Here is a 19201-nt window from a genome sequence, read left to right on the forward strand (position 1 = left end):
GAAAAATAATTATTTTTATATATATAACACTTTATTCACGTTGAAATTTCGAAAAATGAATTTTAAAAAGAAAAATAAAGTAAATAGAAAAAAAATTAAAATTAATCCGTGACCAGGACCGAACCCCTGACCACCGAGACAACAAACTTCTTCACCCATAGCGCTAACTACCACACCACGACTCACACGTTGCTTCCACGAATATATAGCTTAAAGAACTTCTTTCCCGTTAATTAACAAAATCTATTTTGGCCCACTATGTGCCCTCTAATTAGTGTATAAAAATTTCCTTTATTACGATTGTTTGGCATATAAAACTCTAATTTCTGGCAGAGTTTGAAAATTATAAGTTAATATTAAAGGGAGTTACGTAGTGATTCATGTGCGTAACTCCGGAGTCGAAATTTATCCGTTTTTCAGCTATTATTCCCTCTTTCCAGAAGAAAAATAATTATTTTTATATATATAACACTTTATTCACGTTGAAATTTCGAAAAATAAATTTTAAAAAGAAAAATAAAGTAAATAGAAAAAAAATTAAAATTAATCCGTGACCAGGACCGAACCTCTGACCTCCGAGTCATCAAACTTCTTTACCCATAGCGCTAACAACCACACCACGATTCACACGTTGCTTCCACGAATATATAGCTTAAAGAACTTCCTTCCCGTGAATTAACAAAATCTATTTTGGCCCACTATGTGCCCCCTAATTAGTGTATAAAAATTTCCTTCATTACGATTGTTTGGCATATAAAACTCTAATTTCTGGCAGAGTTTGAAAATTATAAGTTAATATTAAAGGGAGTTACGTAGTGATTCGTGTGCGTAACTCCGGAGTCGAAATTTATCCGTTTTTCAGCTATTATCCCCTCTTTCCCAAAGAAAAATAATTATTTTTATATATATAACACTTTATTCACGTTGAAATTTCGAAAAATAAATTTTAAAAAGAAAAATAAAGTAAATAGAAAAAAAATTAAAATTAATCCGTGACCAGGACCGAACCCCTGACCACCGAATCAACAAACTTCTTCACCCATAGCGCTAACTACCACACCACGACTCACACGTTGCTTCCACGAATATATAGCTTAAAGAACTTCTTTCCCGTTAATTAACAAAATCTATTTTGGCCCACTATGTGCCCTCTAATTAGTGTATAAAAATTTCCTTTATTACGATTGTTTGGCATATAAAACTCTAATTTCTGGCAGAGTTTGAAAATTATAAGTTAATATTAAAGGGAGTTACGTAGTGATTCATGTGCGTAACTCCGGAGTCGATATTTATCCGTTTTTCAGCTATTATTCCCTCTTTCCAGAAGAAAAATAATTATTTTTATATATATAACACTTTATTCACGTTGAAATTTCGAAAAATAAATTTTAAAAAGAAAAATAAAGTAAATAGAAAAAAAATTAAAATTAATCCGTGACCAGGACCGAACCTCTGACCTCCGAGTCATCAAACTTCTTTACCCATAGCGCTAACAACCACACCACGATTCACACGTTGCTTCCACGAATATATAGCTTAAAGAACTTCCTTCCCGTGAATTAACAAAATCTATTTTGGCCCACTATGTGCCCCCTAATTAGTGTATAAAAATTTCCTTCATTACGATTGTTTGGCATATAAAACTCTAATTTCGGGCAGAGTTTGAAAATTATAAGTTAATATTAAAGGGAGTTACGTAGTGATTCGTGTGCGTAACTCCGGAGTCGAAATTTATCCGTTTTTCAGCTATTATTCCCTCTTTCCCGAAGAAAAATAATTATTTTTATATATATAACACTTTATTCACGTTGAAATTTCGAAAAATAAATTTTAAAAAGAAAAATAAAGTAAATAGAAAAAAAATTAAAATTAATCCGTGACCAGGACCGAACCCCTGACCACCGAGACAACAAACTTCTTCACCCATAGCGCTAACTACCACACCGCGACTCACACGTTGCATCCACGAATATATAGCTTAAAGAGCTTCCTTCCCGTTAATTAACAAAATCTATTTTGGCCCACTATGTGTCCTCTAATTAGTGTATAAAAATTTCCCTTATTACGATTGTTTGGCATATAAAACTCTAATTTCTGGCAGAGTTTGAAAATTATAAGTTAATATTAAAGGGAGTTACGTAGTGATTCGTGTGCGTAACTCCGGAGTCGAAATTTATCCGTTTTTCAGCTATTATTCCCTCTTTCCCGAAGAAAAATAATTATTTTTTTATATATAACACTTTATTCACGTTGAAATTTCGAAAAATAAATTTTAAAAAGAAAAATAAAGTAAATAGAAAAAAAATTAAAATTAATCCGTGACCAGGACCGAACCCCTGATCACCGAGACAACAAACTTCTTCACCCATAGCGCTAACTACCACACCACGACTCACACGTTGCTTCCACGAATATATAGCTTAAAGAACTTCTTTCCCGTTAATTAACAAAATCTATTTTGGCCCACTATGTGCCCTCTAATTAGTGTATAAAAATTTCCTTTATTACGATTGTTTGGCATATAAAACTCTAATTTCTGGCAGAGTTTGAAAATTATAAGTTAATATTAAAGGGAGTTCCGTAGTGATTCATGTGCGTAACTCCGGAGTCGAAATTTATCCGTTTTTCAGCTATTATTCCCTCTTTCCTGAAGAAAAATAATTATTTTTATATATATAACACTTTATTCACGTTGAAATTTCGAAAAATAAATTTTAAAAAGAAAAATAAAGCAAATAGAAAAAAAATTAAAATTAATCCGTGACCAGGACCGAACCTCTGACCTCCGAGACAACAAACTTCTTTACCCATAGCGCTAACAACCACACCACGATTCACACGTTGCTTCCACGAATATATAGCTTAAAGAACTTCCTTCCCGTGAATTAACAAAATCTATTTTGGCCCACTATGTGCCCCCTAATTAGTGTATAAAAATTTCCTTCATTACGATTGTTTGGTATATAAAACTTTAATTTCTTTCTGAGTTTGAAAATTATAAGTTAATATTAAAGGGAGTTACGTAGTGATTCGTGTGCGTAACTCCGGAGTCGAAATTTATCCGTTTTTCAGCTATTATTCCCTCTTTCCCGAAGAAAAATAATTATTTTTATATATATAACACTTTATTCACGTTGAAATTTCGAAAAATGAATTTTAAAAAGAAAAATAAAGTAAATAGAAAAAAAATTAAAATTAATCCGTGACCAGGACCGAACCCCTGACCACCGAGACAACAAACTTCTTCACCCATAGCGCTAACTACCACACCACGACTCACATGTTGCTTCCACGAATATATAGCTTAAAGAACTTCTTTCCCGTTAATTAACAAAATCTATTTTGGCCCACTATGTGCCCTCTAATTAGTGTATAAAAATTTCCTTTATTACGATTGTTTGGCATATAAAACTCTAATTTCTGGCAGAGTTTGAAAATTATAAGTTAATATTAAAGGGAGTTACGTAGTGATTCATGTGCGTAACTCCGGAGTCGAAATTTATCCGTTTTTCAGCTATTATTCCCTCTTTCCAGAAGAAAAATAATTATTTTTATATATATAACACTTTATTCACGTTGAAATTTCGAAAAATAAATTTTAAAAAGAAAAATAAAGTAAATAGAAAAAAAATTAAAATTAATCCGTGACCAGGACCGAACCTCTGACCTCCGAGTCATCAAACTTCTTTACCCATAGCGCTAACAACCACACCACGATTCACACGTTGCTTCCACGAATATATAGCTTAAAGAACTTCCTTCCCGTGAATTAACAAAATCTATTTTGGCCCACTATGTGCCCCCTAATTAGTGTATAAAAATTTCCTTCATTACGATTGTTTGGTATATAAAACTTTAATTTCTTTCAGAGTTTGAAAATTATAAGTTAATATTAAAGGGAGTTACGTAGTGAGTCGTGTGCGTAACTCCGGAGTCGAAATTTATCCGTTTTTCAGCTATTATTCCCTCTTTTCCGAAGAAAAATAATTATTTTTATATATATAACACTTCATTCACGTTGAAATTTCGAAAAATAAATTTTAAAAAGTAAAATAAAGTAAATAGAAAAAAAATTAAAATTAATCCGTGACCAGGACCGAACCCCTGACCATAGAGTCAACTAACTTCTTTACCCATAGCGCTAACTACCACACCACGACTCACACGTTGCTTCCATGAATATATAGCTTAAAGAGCTTCCTTCCCGTTAATTAACAAAATCTATTTTGGCCCACTATGTGCCCTCTAATTAGTGTATAAAAATTTCCTTTATTACGATTGTTTGGCATATAAAACTCTAATTTCTGGCAGAGTTTGAAAATTATAAGTTAATATTAAAGGGAGTTACGTAGTGATTCGTGTGCGTAACTCCGGAGTCGAAATTTATCCGTTTTCAGCTATTATTCCCTCTTTCCCGATGAAAAATAATTATTTTTATATATATAACACTTTATTCACGTTGAAATTTCGAAAAATAAATTTTAAAAAGAAAAATAAAGTAAATAGAAAAAAAATTAAAATTAATCCGTGACCAGGACCGAACCCCTGACCACCGAGTCAACAAACTTCTTTACCCATAGCGCTAACTACCACACCACGACTCACACGTTGCTTCCACGAATAGCTTAAAGAACTTCTTTCCCGTTAATTAACAAAATCAATTTTGGCCCACTATGTGCCCCCTAATTAGTGTATAAAAATTTCCTTTATTACGATTGTTTGGTATATAAAACTTTAATTTCTTTCAGAGTTTTAAAATTATAAGTTAATATTAAAGGGAGTTACGTAGTGAGTCGTGTGCGTAACTCCGGAGTCGAAATTTATCCGTTTTTCAGCTATTATTCCCTCTTTCCCGAAGAAAAATAATTATTTTTATATATATAACACTTTATTCACGTTGAAATTTCGAAAAATAAATTTTAAAAAGAAAAATAAAGTAAATAGAAAAAAAATTAAAATTAATCCGTGACCAGGACCGAACCCCTGACCACCGAGACAACAAACTTCTTCACCCATAGCGCTAACTACCACACCACGACTCACACGTTGCTTCCACGAATATATAGCTTAAAGAACTTCTTTCCCGTTAATTAACAAAATCTATTTTGGCCCACTATGTGCCCTCTAATTAGTGTATAAAAATTTCCTTTATTACGATTGTTTGGCATATAAAACTCTAATTTCTGGCAGAGTTTGAAAATTATAAGTTAATATTAAAGGGAGTTACGTAGTGATTCGTGTGCGTAACTCCGGAGTCGAAATTTATCCGTTTTTCAGCTATTATTCCCTCTTTCCCGAAGAAAAATAATTATTTTTATATATATAACACTTTATTCACGTTGAAATTTCGAAAAATAAATTTTAAAAAGAAAAATAAAGTAAATAGAAAAAAAATTAAAATTAATCCGTGACCAGGACCGAACCCCTGACCACCGAGACAACAAACTTCTTCACCCATAGCGCTAACTACCACACCACGACTCACACGTTGCTTCCACGAATAGCTTAAAGAACTTCTTTCCCGTTAATTAACAAAATCTATTTTGGCCCACTATGTGCCCCCTAATTAGTGTATAAAAGTTTCCTTTACTACGATTGTTTGGTATATAAAACTTTAATTTCTTTCAGAGTTTTAAAATTATAAGTTAATATTAAAGGGAGTTACGTAGTGAGTCGTGTGCGTAACTCCGGAGTCGAAATTTATCCGTTTTTCAGCTATTATTCCCTCTTTCCCGAAGAAAAATAATTATTTTTATATATATAACACTTTATTCACGTTGAAATTTCGAAAAATAAATTTTAAAAAGTAAAATAAAGTAAATAGAAAAAAAATTAAAATTAATCCGTGATCAGGACCGAACCCCTGACCACCGAGTCAACTAACTTCTTTACCCATAGCGCTAACTACTACACCACGACTCACACGTTGCTTCCACGAATATATAGCTTAAAGAGCTTCCTTCCCGTTAATTAACAAAATCTATTTTGGCCCACTATGTGCCCTCTAATTAGTGTATAAAAATTTCCTTTATTACGATTGTTTGGCATATAAAACTCTAATTTCTGGCAGAGTTTGAAAATTATAAGTTAATATTAAAGGGAGTTACGTAGTGATTCATGTGCGTAACTCCGGAGTCGAAATTTATCCGTTTTTCAGCTATTATTCCTTCTTTCCAGAAGAAAAATAATTATTTTTATATATATAACACTTTATTCACGTTGATATTTCGAAAAATAAATTTTAAAAAGAAAAATAAAGTAAATAGAAAAAAAATTAAAATTAATCCGTGACCAGGACCGAACCTCTGACCTCCGAGTCATCAAACTTCTTTACCCATAGCGCTAACAACCACACCACGATTCACCCGTTGCTTCCACGAATATATAGCTTAAAGAGCTTCCTTCCCGTTAATTAACAAAATCTATTTTGGCCCACTATGTGCCCTCTAATTAGTGTATAATAATTTCCTTTATTACGATTGTTTGGCATATAAAACTCTAATTTCTGGCAGAGTTTGAAAATTATAAGTTAATATTAAAGGGAGTTATGTAGTGATTCGTGTGCGTAACTCCGGAGTCGAAATTTATCCGTTTTTCAGCTATAATTCCCTCTTTCCCGAAGAAAAATAATGATTTTTATATATATAACACTTTATTCACGTTGAAATTTCGAAAAATAAATTTTAAAAAGAAAAATAAAGTAAATAGAAAAAAAATTAAAATTAATCCGTGACCAGGACCGAACCCCTGACCACCGAGTCAACAAACTTCTTTACCCATAGCGCTAACTACCACACCACGACTCACACGTTGCTTCCACAAATAGCTTAAAGAACTTCTTTCCCGTTAATTAACAAAATCTATTTTGGCCCACTATGTGCCCCCTAATTAGTGTATAAAAATTTCCTTTACTACGATTGTTTGGTATATAAAACTTTAATTTCTTTCAGAGTTTTAAAATTATAAGTTAATATTAAAGGGAGTTACGTAGTGAGTCGTGTGCGTAACTCCGGAGTCGAAATTTATCAGTTTTTCAGCTATTATTCCCTCTTTCCCGAAGAAAAATAATTATTTTTATATATATAACACTTTTTTCACGTTGAAATTTCGAAAAATAAATTTTAAAAAGTAAAATAAAGTAAATAGAAAAAAAATTAAAATTAATCCGTGACCAGGACCGAACCCCTGACCACCGAGTCAACTAACTTCTTTACCCATAGCGCTAACTACTACACCACGACTCACACGTTGCTTCCACGAATATATAGCTTAAAGAGCTTCCTTCCCGTTAATTAACAAAATCTATTTTGGCCCACTATGTGCCCTCTAATTAGTGTATAAAAATTTCCTTTATTACGATTGTTTGGCATATAAAACTCTAATTTCTGGCAGAGTTTGAAAATTATAAGTTAATATTAAAGGGAGTTACGTAGTGATTCGTGTGCGTAACTCCGGAGTCGAAATTTATCCGTTTTTCAGCTATTATTCCCTCTTTCCCGAAGAAAAATAATTATTTTTATATATATAACACTTTATTCACGTTGAAATTTCGAAAAATAAATTTTAAAAAGAAAAATAAAGTAAATAGAAAAAAAATTAAAATTAATCCGTGACCAGGACCGAACCCCTGACCACCGAGACAACAAACTTCTTCACCCATAGCGCTAACTACCACACCACGACTCACACGTTGCTTCCACGAATAGCTTAAAGAACTTCTTTCCCGTTAATTAACAAAATCTATTTTGGCCCACTATGTGCCCCCTAATTAGTGTATAAAAGTTTCCTTTACTACGATTGTTTGGTATATAAAACTTTAATTTCTTTCAGAGTTTTAAAATTATAAGTTAATATTAAAGGGAGTTACGTAGTGAGTCGTGTGCGTAACTCCGGAGTCGTAATTTATCCGTTTTTCAGCTATTATTCCCTCTTTCCCGAAGAAAAATAATTATTTTTATATAATAACACTTTATTCACGTTGAAATTTCGAAAAATAAATTTTAAAAAGTAAAATAAAGTAAATAGAAAAAAAATTAAAATTAATCCGTGACCAGGACCGAACCCCTGACCACCGAGTCAACTAACTTCTTTACCCATAGCTCTAACTACTACACCACGACTCACACGTTGCTTCCACGAATATATAGCTTAAAGAGCTTCCTTCCCGTTAATTAACAAAATCTATTTTGGCCCACTATGTGCCCTCTAATTAGTGTATAAAAATTTCCTTTATTACGATTGTTTGGCATATAAAACTCTAATTTCTGGCAGAGTTTGAAAATTATAAGTTAATATTAAAGGGAGTTACGTAGTGATTCATGTGCGTAACTCCGGAGTCGAAATTTATCCGTTTTTCAGCTATTATTCCCTCTTTCCAGAAGAAAAATAATTATTTTTATATTTATAACACTTTATTCACGTTGAAATTTCGAAAAATAAATTTTAAAAAGAAAAATAAAGTAAATAGAAAAAAAATTAAAATTAATCCGTGACCAGGACCGAACCTCTGACCTCCGAGTCATCAAACTTCTTTACCCATAGCGCTAACAACCACACCACGATTCACACGTTGCTTCCACGAATATATAGCTTAAAGGACTTCCTTCCCGTGAATTAACAAAATCTATTTTGGCCCACTATGTGCCCCCTAATTAGTGTATAAAAATTTCCTTCATTACGATTGTTTGGTATATAAAACTTTAATTTCTTTCAGAGTTTGAAAATTATAAGTTAATATTAAAGGGAGTTACGTAGTGAGTCGTGTGCGTAACTCCGGAGTCGAAATTTATCCGTTTTTCAGCTATTATTCCCTCTTTCCCGAAGAAAAATAATTATTTTTATATATATAACACTTTATTCACGTTGAAATTTCGAAAAATAAATTTTAAAAAGTAAAATAAAGTAAATAGAAAAAAAATTAAAATTAATCCGTGACCAGGACCGAACCCCTGACCACCGAGTCAACTAACTTCTTTACCCATAGCGCTAACTACTACACCACGACTCACACGTTGCTTCCACGAATATATAGCTTAAAGAGCTTCCTTCCCGTTAATTAACAAAATCTATTTTGGCCCACTATGTGCCCTCTAATTAGTGTATAAAAATTTCCTTTATTACGATTGTTTGGCATATAAAACTCTAATTTCTGGCAGAGTTTGAAAATTATAAGTTAATATTAAAGGGAGTTACGTAGTGATTCATGTGCGTAACTCCGGAGTCGAAATTTATCCGTTTTTCAGCTATTATTCCCTCTTTCCAGAAGAAAAATAATTATTTTTATATATATAACACTTTATTCACGTTGATATTTCGAAAAATAAATTTTAAAAAGAAAAATAAAGTAAATAGAAAAAAAATTAAAATTAATCCGTGACCAGGACCGAACCTCTGACCTCCGAGTCATCAAACTTCTTTACCCATAGCGCTAACAACCACACCACGATTCACACGTTGCTTCCACGAATATATAGCTTAAAGAGCTTCCTTCCCGTTAATTAACAAAATCTATTTTGGCCCACTATGTGCCCTCTAATTAGTGTATAATAATTTCCTTTATTACGATTGTTTGGCATATAAAACTCTAATTTCTGGCAGAGTTTGAAAATTATAAGTTAATATTAAAGGGAGTTATGTAGTGATTCGTGTGCGTAACTCCGGAGTCGAAATTTATCCGTTTTTCAGCTATAATTCCCTCTTTCCCGAAGAAAAATAATGATTTTTATATATATAACACTTTATTCACGTTGAAATTTCGAAAAATAAATTTTAAAAAGAAAAATAAAGTAAATAGAAAAAAAATTTAAATTAATCCGTGACCAGGACCGAACCCCTGACCACCGAGTCAACAAACTTCTTTACCCATAGCGCTAACTACCACACCACGACTCACACGTTGCTTCCACAAATAGCTTAAAGAACTTCTTTCCCGTTAATTAACAAAATCTATTTTGGCCCACTATGTGCCCCCTAATTAGTGTATAAAAATTTCCTTTACTACGATTGTTTGGTATATAAAACTTTAATTTCTTTCAGAGTTTTAAAATTATAAGTTAATATTAAAGGGAGTTACGTAGTGAGTCGTGTGCGTAACTCCGGAGTCGAAATTTATCAGTTTTTCAGCTATTATTCCCTCTTTCCCGAAGAAAAATAATTATTTTTATATATATAACACTTTTTTCACGTTGAAATTTCGAAAAATAAATTTTAAAAAGTAAAATAAAGTAAATAGAAAAAAAATTAAAATTAATCCGTGACCAGGACCGAACCCCTGACCACCGAGTCAACTAACTTCTTTACCCATAGCGCTAACTACTACACCACGACTCACACGTTGCTTCCACGAATATATAGCTTAAAGAGCTTCCTTCCCGTTAATTAACAAAATCTATTTTGGCCCACTATGTGCCCTCTAATTAGTGTATAAAAATTTCCTTTATTACGATTGTTTGGCATATAAAACTCTAATTTCTGGCAGAGTTTGAAAATTATAAGTTAATATTAAAGGGAGTTACGTAGTGATTCGTGTGCGTAACTCCGGAGTCGAAATTTATCCGTTTTTCAGCTATTATTCCCTCTTTCCCGAAGAAAAATAATTATTTTTATATATATAACACTTTATTCACGTTGAAATTTCGAAAAATAAATTTTAAAAAGAAAAATAAAGTAAATAGAAAAAAAATTAAAATTAATCCGTGACCAGGACCGAACCCCTGACCACCGAGACAACAAACTTCTTCACCCATAGCGCTAACTACCATACCACGACTCACACGTTGCTTCCACGAATAGCTTAAAGAACTTCTTTCCCGTTAATTAACAAAATCTATTTTGGCCCACTATGTGCCCCCTAATTAGTGTATAAAAGTTTCCTTTACTACGATTGTTTGGTATATAAAACTTTAATTTCTTTCAGAGTTTTAAAATTATAAGTTAATATTAAAGGGAGTTACGTAGTGAGTCGTGTGCGTAACTCCGGAGTCGAAATTTATCCGTTTTTCAGCTATTATTCCCTCTTTCCCGAAGAAAAATAATTATTTTTATATAATAACACTTTATTCACGTTGAAATTTCGAAAAATAAATTTTAAAAAGTAAAATAAAGTAAATAGAAAAAAAATTAAAATTAATCCGTGACCAGGACCGAACCCCTGACCACCGAGTCAACTAACTTCTTTACCCATAGCTCTAACTACTACACCACGACTCACACGTTGCTTCCACGAATATATAGCTTAAAGAGCTTCCTTCCCGTTAATTAACAAAATCTATTTTGGCCCACTATGTGCCCTCTAATTAGTGTATAAAAATTTCCTTTATTACGATTGTTTGGCATATAAAACTCTAATTTCTGGCAGAGTTTGAAAATTATAAGTTAATATTAAAGGGAGTTACGTAGTGATTCATGTGCGTAACTCCGGAGTCGAAATTTATCCGTTTTTCAGCTATTATTCCCTCTTTCCAGAAGAAAAATAATTATTTTTATATTTATAACACTTTATTCACGTTGAAATTTCGAAAAATAAATTTTAAAAAGAAAAATAAAGTAAATAGAAAAAAAATTAAAATTAATCCGTGACCAGGACCGAACCTCTGACCTCCGAGTCATCAAACTTCTTTACCCATAGCGCTAACAACCACACCACGATTCACACGTTGCTTCCACGAATATATAGCTTAAAGGACTTCCTTCCCGTGAATTAACAAAATCTATTTTGGCCCACTATGTGCCCCCTAATTAGTGTATAAAAATTTCCTTCATTACGATTGTTTGGTATATAAAACTTTAATTTCTTTCAGAGTTTGAAAATTATAAGTTAATATTAAAGGGAGTTACGTAGTGAGTCGTGTGCGTAACTCCGGAGTCGAAATTTATCCGTTTTTCAGCTATTATTCCCTCTTTTCCGAAGAAAAATAATTATTTTTATATATATAACACTTTATTCACGTTGAAATTTCGAAAAATAAATTTTAAAAAGTAAAATAAAGTAAATAGAAAAAAAATTAAAATTAATCCGTGACCAGGACCGAACCCCTGACCATAGAGTCAACTAACTTCTTTACCCATAGCGCTAACTACCACACCACGACTCACACGTTGCTTCCATGAATATATAGCTTAAAGAGCTTCCTTCCCGTTAATTAACAAAATCTATTTTGGCCCACTATGTGCCCTCTAATTTGTGTATAAAAATTTCCTTTATTACGATTGTTTGGCATATAAAACTCTAATTTCTGGCAGAGTTTGAAAATTATAAGTTAATATTAAAGGGAGTTACGTAGTGATTCGTGTGCGTAACTCCGGAGTCGAAATTTATCCGTTTTTCAGCTATTATTCCCTCTTTCCCGAAGAAAAATAATTATTTTTATATATATAACACTTTATTCACGTTGAAATTTCGAAAAATAAATTTTAAAAAGTAAAATAAAGTAAATAGAAAAAAAATTAAAATTAATCCGTGACCAGGACCGAACCCCTGACCACCGAGTCAACTAACTTCTTTACCCATAGCGCTAACTACTACACCACGACTCACACGTTGCTTCCACGAATATATAGCTTAAAGAGCTTTCTTCCCGTTAATTAACAAAATCTATTTTGGCCCACTATGTGCCCTCTAATTAGTGTATAAAAATTTCCTTTATTACGATTGTTTGGCATATAAAACTCTAATTTCTGGCAGAGTTTGAAAATTATAAGTTAATATTAAAGGGAGTTACGTAGTGATTCATGTGCGTAACTCCGGAGTCGAAATTTATCCGTTTTTCAGCTATTATTCCCTCTTTCCAGAAGAAAAATAATTATTTTTATATATATAACACTTTATTCACGTTGAAATTTCGAAAAATAAATTTTAAAAAGAAAAATAAAGTAAATAGAAAAAAAATTAAAATTAATCCGTGACCAGGACCGAACCTCTGACCTCCGAGTCATCAAACTTCTTTACCCATAGCGCTAACAACCACACCTCGATTCACACGTTGCTTCCACGAATATATAGCTTAAAGAACTTCCTTCCCGTGAATTAACAAAATCTATTTTGGCCCACTATGTGCCCCCTAATTAGTGTATAAAAATTTCCTTTATTACGATTGTTTGGTATATAAAACTTTAATTTCTTTCAGAGTTTGAAAATTATAAGTTAATATTAAAGGGAGTTACGTAGTGAGTCGTGTGCGTAACTCCGGAGTCGAAATTTATCCGTTTTCAGCTATTATTCCCTCTTTTCCGAAGAAAAATAATTATTTTTATATATATAACACTTTATTCACGTTGAAATTTCGAAAAATAAATTTTAAAAAGAAAAATAAAGTAAGTAGAAAAAAAATTAAAATTAATCCGTGACCAGAACCGAACCTCTGACCTCCGAGTCATCAAACTTCTTTACCCATAGCGCTAACAACCACACCACGATTCACACGTTGCTTCCACGAATATATAGCTTAAAGAACTTCCTTCCCGTGAATTAACAAAATCTATTTTGGCCCACTATGTGCCCCCTAATTAGTGTATAAAAATTTCCTTCATTACGATTGTTTGGTATATAAAACTTTAATTTCTTTCAGAGTTTGAAAATTATAAGTTAATATTAAAGGGAGTTACGTAGTGAGTCGTGTGCGTAACTCCGGAGTCGAAATTTATCAGTTTTTCAGCTATTATTCCCTCTTTCCCGAAGAAAAATAATTATTTTTATATATATAACACTTTTTTCACGTTGAAATTTCGAAAAATAAATTTTAAAAAGTAAAATAAAGTAAATAGAAAAAAAATTAAAATTAATCCGTGACCAGGACCGAACCCCTGACCACCGAGTCAACTAACTTCTTTACCCATAGCGCTAACTACTACACCACGACTCACACGTTGCTTCCACGAATATATAGCTTAAAGAGCTTCCTTCCCGTTAATTAACAAAATCTATTTTGGCCCACTATGTGCCCTCTAATTAGTGTATAAAAATTTCCTTTATTACGATTGTTTGGCATATAAAACTCTAATTTCTGGCAGAGTTTGAAAATTATAAGTTAATATTAAAGGGAGTTACGTAGTGATTCGTGTGCGTAACTCCGGAGTCGAAATTTATCCGTTTTTCAGCTATTATTCCCTCTTTCCCGAAGAAAAATAATTATTTTTATATATATAACACTTTATTCACGTTGAAATTTCGAAAAATAAATTTTAAAAAGAAAAATAAAGTAAATAGAAAAAAAATTAAAATTAATCCGTGACCAGGACCGAACCCCTGACCACCGAGACAACAAACTTCTTCACCCATAGCGCTAACTACCACACCACGACTCACACGTTGCTTCCACGAATAGCTTAAAGAACTTCTTTCCCGTTAATTAACAAAATCTATTTTGGCCCACTATGTGCCCCCTAATTAGTGTATAAAAGTTTCCTTTACTACGATTGTTTGGTATATAAAACTTTAATTTCTTTCAGAGTTTTAAAATTATAAGTTAATATTAAAGGGAGTTACGTAGTGAGTCGTGTGCGTAACTCCGGAGTCGAAATTTATCCGTTTTTCAGCTATTATTCCCTCTTTCCCGAAGAAAAATAATTATTTTTATATATATAACACTTTATTCACGTTGAAATTTCGAAAAATAAATTTTAAAAAGTAAAATAAAGTAAATAGAAAAAAAATTAAAATTAATCCGTGACCAGGACCGAACCCCTGACCACCGAGTCAACTAACTTCTTTCCCCATAGCGCTAACTACTACACCACGACTCACACGTTGCTTCCACGAATATATAGCTTAAAGAGCTTCCTTCCCGTTAATTAACAAAATCTATTTTGGCCCACTATGTGCCCTCTAATTAGTGTATAAAAATTTCCTTTATTACGATTGTTTGGCATATAAAACTCTAATTTCTGGCAGAGTTTGAAAATTATAAGTTAATATTAAAGGGAGTTACGTAGTGATTCATGTGCGTAACTCCGGAGTCGAAATTTATCCGTTTTTCAGCTATTATTCCCTCTTTCCAGAAGAAAAATAATTATTTTTATATATATAACACTTTATTCACGTTGAAATTTCGAAAAATAAATTTTAAAAAGAAAAATAAAGTAAATAGAAAAAAAATTAAAATTAATCCGTGACCAGGACCGAACCTCTGACCTCCGAGTCATCAAACTTCTTTACCCATAGCGCTAACAACCACACCACGATTCACACGTTGCTTCCACGAATATATAGCTTAAAGGACTTCCTTCCCGTGAATTAACAAAATCTATTTTGGCCCACTATGTGCCCCCTAATTAGTGTATAAAAATTTCCTTCATTACGATTGTTTGGTATATAAAACTTTAATTTCTTTCAGAGTTTGAAAATTATAAGTTAATATTAAAGGGAGTTACGTAGTGAGTCGTGTGCGTAACTCCGGAGTCGAAATTTATCCGTTTTTCAGCTATTATTCCCTCTTTTCCGAAGAAAAATAATTATTTTTATATATATAACACTTTATTCACGTTGAAATTTCGAAAAATAAATTTTAAAAAGTAAAATAAAGTAAATAGAAAAAAAAATTAAAATTAATCCGTGACCAGGACCGAACCCCTGACCATAGAGTCAACTAACTTCTTTACCCATAGCGCTAACTACCACACCACGACTCACACGTTGCTTCCATGAATATATAGCTTAAAGAGCTTCCTTCCCGTTAATTAACAAAATCTATTTTGGCCCACTATGTGCCCTCTAATTTGTGTATAAAAATTTCCTTTATTACGATTGTTTGGCATATAAAACTCTAATTTCTGGCAGAGTTTGAAAATTATAAGTTAATATTAAAGGGAGTTACGTAGTGATTCGTGTGCGTAACTCCGGAGTCGAAATTTATCCGTTTTTCAGCTATTATTCCCTCTTTCCCGAAGAAAAATAATTATTTTTATATATATAACACTTTATTCACGTTGAAATTTCGAAAAATAAATTTTAAAAAGTAAAATAAAGTAAATAGAAAAAAAATTAAAATTAATCCGTGACCAGGACCGAACCCCTGACCACCGAGTCAACTAACTTCTTTACCCATAGCGCTAACTACTACACCACGACTCACACGTTGCTTCCACGAATATATAGCTTAAAGAGCTTTCTTCCCGTTAATTAACAAAATCTATTTTGGCCCACTATGTGCCCTCTAATTACTGTATAAAAATTTCCTTTATTACGATTGTTTGGCATATAAAACTCTAATTTCTGGCAGAGTTTGAAAATTATAAGTTAATATTAAAGGGAGTTACGTAGTGATTCATGTGCGTAACTCCGGAGTCGAAATTTATCCGTTTTTCAGCTATTATTCCCTCTTTCCAGAAGAAAAATAATTATTTTTATATATATAACACTTTATTCACGTTGAAATTTCGAAAAATAAATTTTAAAAAGAAAAATAAAGTAAATAGAAAAAAAATTAAAATTAATCCGTGACCAGGACCGAACCTCTGACCTCCGAGTCATCAAACTTCTTTACCCATAGCGCTAACAACCACACCTCGATTCACACGTTGCTTCCACGAATATATAGCTTAAAGAACTTCCTTCCCGTGAATTAACAAAATCTATTTTGGCCCACTATGTGCCCCCTAATTAGTGTATAAAAATTTCCTTTATTACGATTGTTTGGTATATAAAACTTTAATTTCTTTCAGAGTTTGAAAATTATAAGTTAATATTAAAGGGAGTTACGTAGTGAGTCGTGTGCGTAACTCCGGAGTCGAAATTTATCCGTTTTCAGCTATTATTCCCTCTTTTCCGAAGAAAAATAATTATTTTTATATATATAACACTTTATTCACGTTGAAATTTCGAAAAATAAATTTTAAAAAGTAAAATAAAGTAAATAGAAAAAAAATTAAAATTAATCCGTGACCAGGACCGAACCCCTGACCATAGAGTCAACTAACTTCTTTACCCATAGCGCTAACTACCACACCACGACTCACACGTTGCTTCCATGAATATATAGCTTAAAGAGCTTCCTTCCCGTTAATTAACAAAATCTATTTTGGCCCACTATGTGCCCTCTAATTAGTGTATAAAAATTTCCTTTATTACGATTGTTTGGCATATAAAACTCTAATTTCTGGCAGAGTTTGAAAATTATAAGTTAATATTAAAGGGAGTTACGTAGTGATTCGTGTGCGTAACTCCGGAGTCGAAATTTATCCGTTTTTCAGCTATTATTCCCTCTTTCCCGAAGAAAAATAATTATTTTTATATATATAACACTTTATTCACGTTGAAATTTCGAAAAATAAATTTTAAAAAGAAAAATAAAGTAAATAGAAAAAAAATTAAAATTAATCCGTGACCAGGACCGAACCCCTGACCCCCGAGTCAACTAACTTCTTTACCCATAGCGCTAACTACTACACCACGACTCACACGTTGCTTCCACGAATATATAGCTTAAAGAGCTTCCTTCCCGTTAATTAACAAAATCTATTTTGGCCCACTATGTGCCCTCTAATTAGTGTATAAAAATTTCCTTTATTACGATTGTTTGGCATATAAAACTCTAATTTCTGGCAGAGTTTGAAAATTATAAGTTAATATTAAAGGGAGTTACGTAGTGATTCATGTGCGTAACTCCGGAGTCGAAATTTATCCGTTTTTCAGCTATTATTCCCTCTTTCCAGAAGAAAAATAATTATTTTTATATATATAACACTTTATTCACGTTGAAATTTCGAAAAATAAATTTTAAAAAGAAAAATAAAGTAAATAGAAAAAAAATTAAAATTAATCCGTGACCAGAACCGAACCTCTGACCTCCGAGTCATCAAACTTCTTTACCCATAGCGCTAACAACCACACCACGATTCACACGTTGCTTCCACGAATATATAGCTTAAAGAACTTCCTTCCCGTGAATTAACAAAATCTATTTTGGCCCACTATGTGCCCCCTAATTAGTGTATAAAAATTTCCTTCATTACGATTGTTTGGTATATAAAACTTTAATTTCTTTCAGAGTTTGAAAATTATAAGTTAATATTAAAGGGAGTTACGTAGTGAGTCGTGTGCGTAACTCCGGAGTCGAAATTTATCCGTTTTTCAGCTATTATTCCCTCTTTTCCGAAGAAAAATAATTATTTTTATATATATAACACTTTATTCACGTTGAAATTTCGAAAAATAAATTTTAAAAAGTAAAATAAAGTAAATAGAAAAAAAATTAAAATTAATCCGTGACCAGGACCGAACCCCTGACCATAGAGTCAACTAACTTCTTTACCCATAGCGCTAACTAACACACCACGACTCACACGTTGCTTCCATGAATATATAGCTTAAAGAGCTTCCTTCCCGTTAATTAACAAAATCTATTTTGGCCCACTATGTGCCCTCTAATTAGTGTATAAAAATTTCCTTTATTACGATTGTTTGGCATATAAAACTCTAATTTCTGGCAGAGTTTGAAAATTATAAGTTAATATTAAAGGGAGTTACGTAGTGATTCGTGTGCGTAACTCCGGAGTCGAAATTTATCCGTTTTTCAGCTATTATTCCCTCTTTCCCGAAGAAAAATAATTATTTTTATATATATAACACTTTATTCACGTTGAAATTTCGAAAAATAAATTTTAAAAAGAAAAATAAAGTAAATAGAAAAAAAATTAAAATTAATCCGTGACCAGGACCGAACCCCTGACCCCCGAGTCAACTAACTTCTTTACCCATAGCGCTAACTACTACACCACGACTCACACGTTGCTTCCACGAATATATAGCTTAAAGAGCTTCCTTCCCGTTAATTAACAAAATCTATTTTGGCCCACTATGTGCCCTCTAATTAGTGTATAAAAATTTCCTTTATTACGATTGTTTGGCATATAAAACTCTAATTTCTGGCAGAGTTTGAAAATTATAAGTTAATATTAAAGGGAGTTACGTAGTGATTCATGTGCGTAACTCCGGAGTCGAAATTTATCCGTTTTTCAGCTATTATTCCCTCTTTCCAGAAGAAAAATAATTATTTTTATATATATAACACTTTATTCACGTTGAAATTTCGAAAAATAAATTTTAAAAAGAAAAATAAAGTAAATAGAAAAAAAATTAAAATTAATCCGTGACCAGAACCGAACCTCTGACCTCCGAGTCATCAAACTTCTTTACCCATAGCGCTAACAACCACACCACGATTCACACGTTGCTTCCACGAATATATAGCTTAAAGAACTTCCTTCC

This window comes from Parasteatoda tepidariorum, chromosome 9, assembly GCF_982258835.1.
Source record: "Parasteatoda tepidariorum strain Cologne lab strain chromosome 9, Ptep-v5.0, whole genome shotgun sequence".
NCBI classification, from domain to species: Eukaryota; Metazoa; Arthropoda; class Arachnida; order Araneae; family Theridiidae; genus Parasteatoda; species Parasteatoda tepidariorum.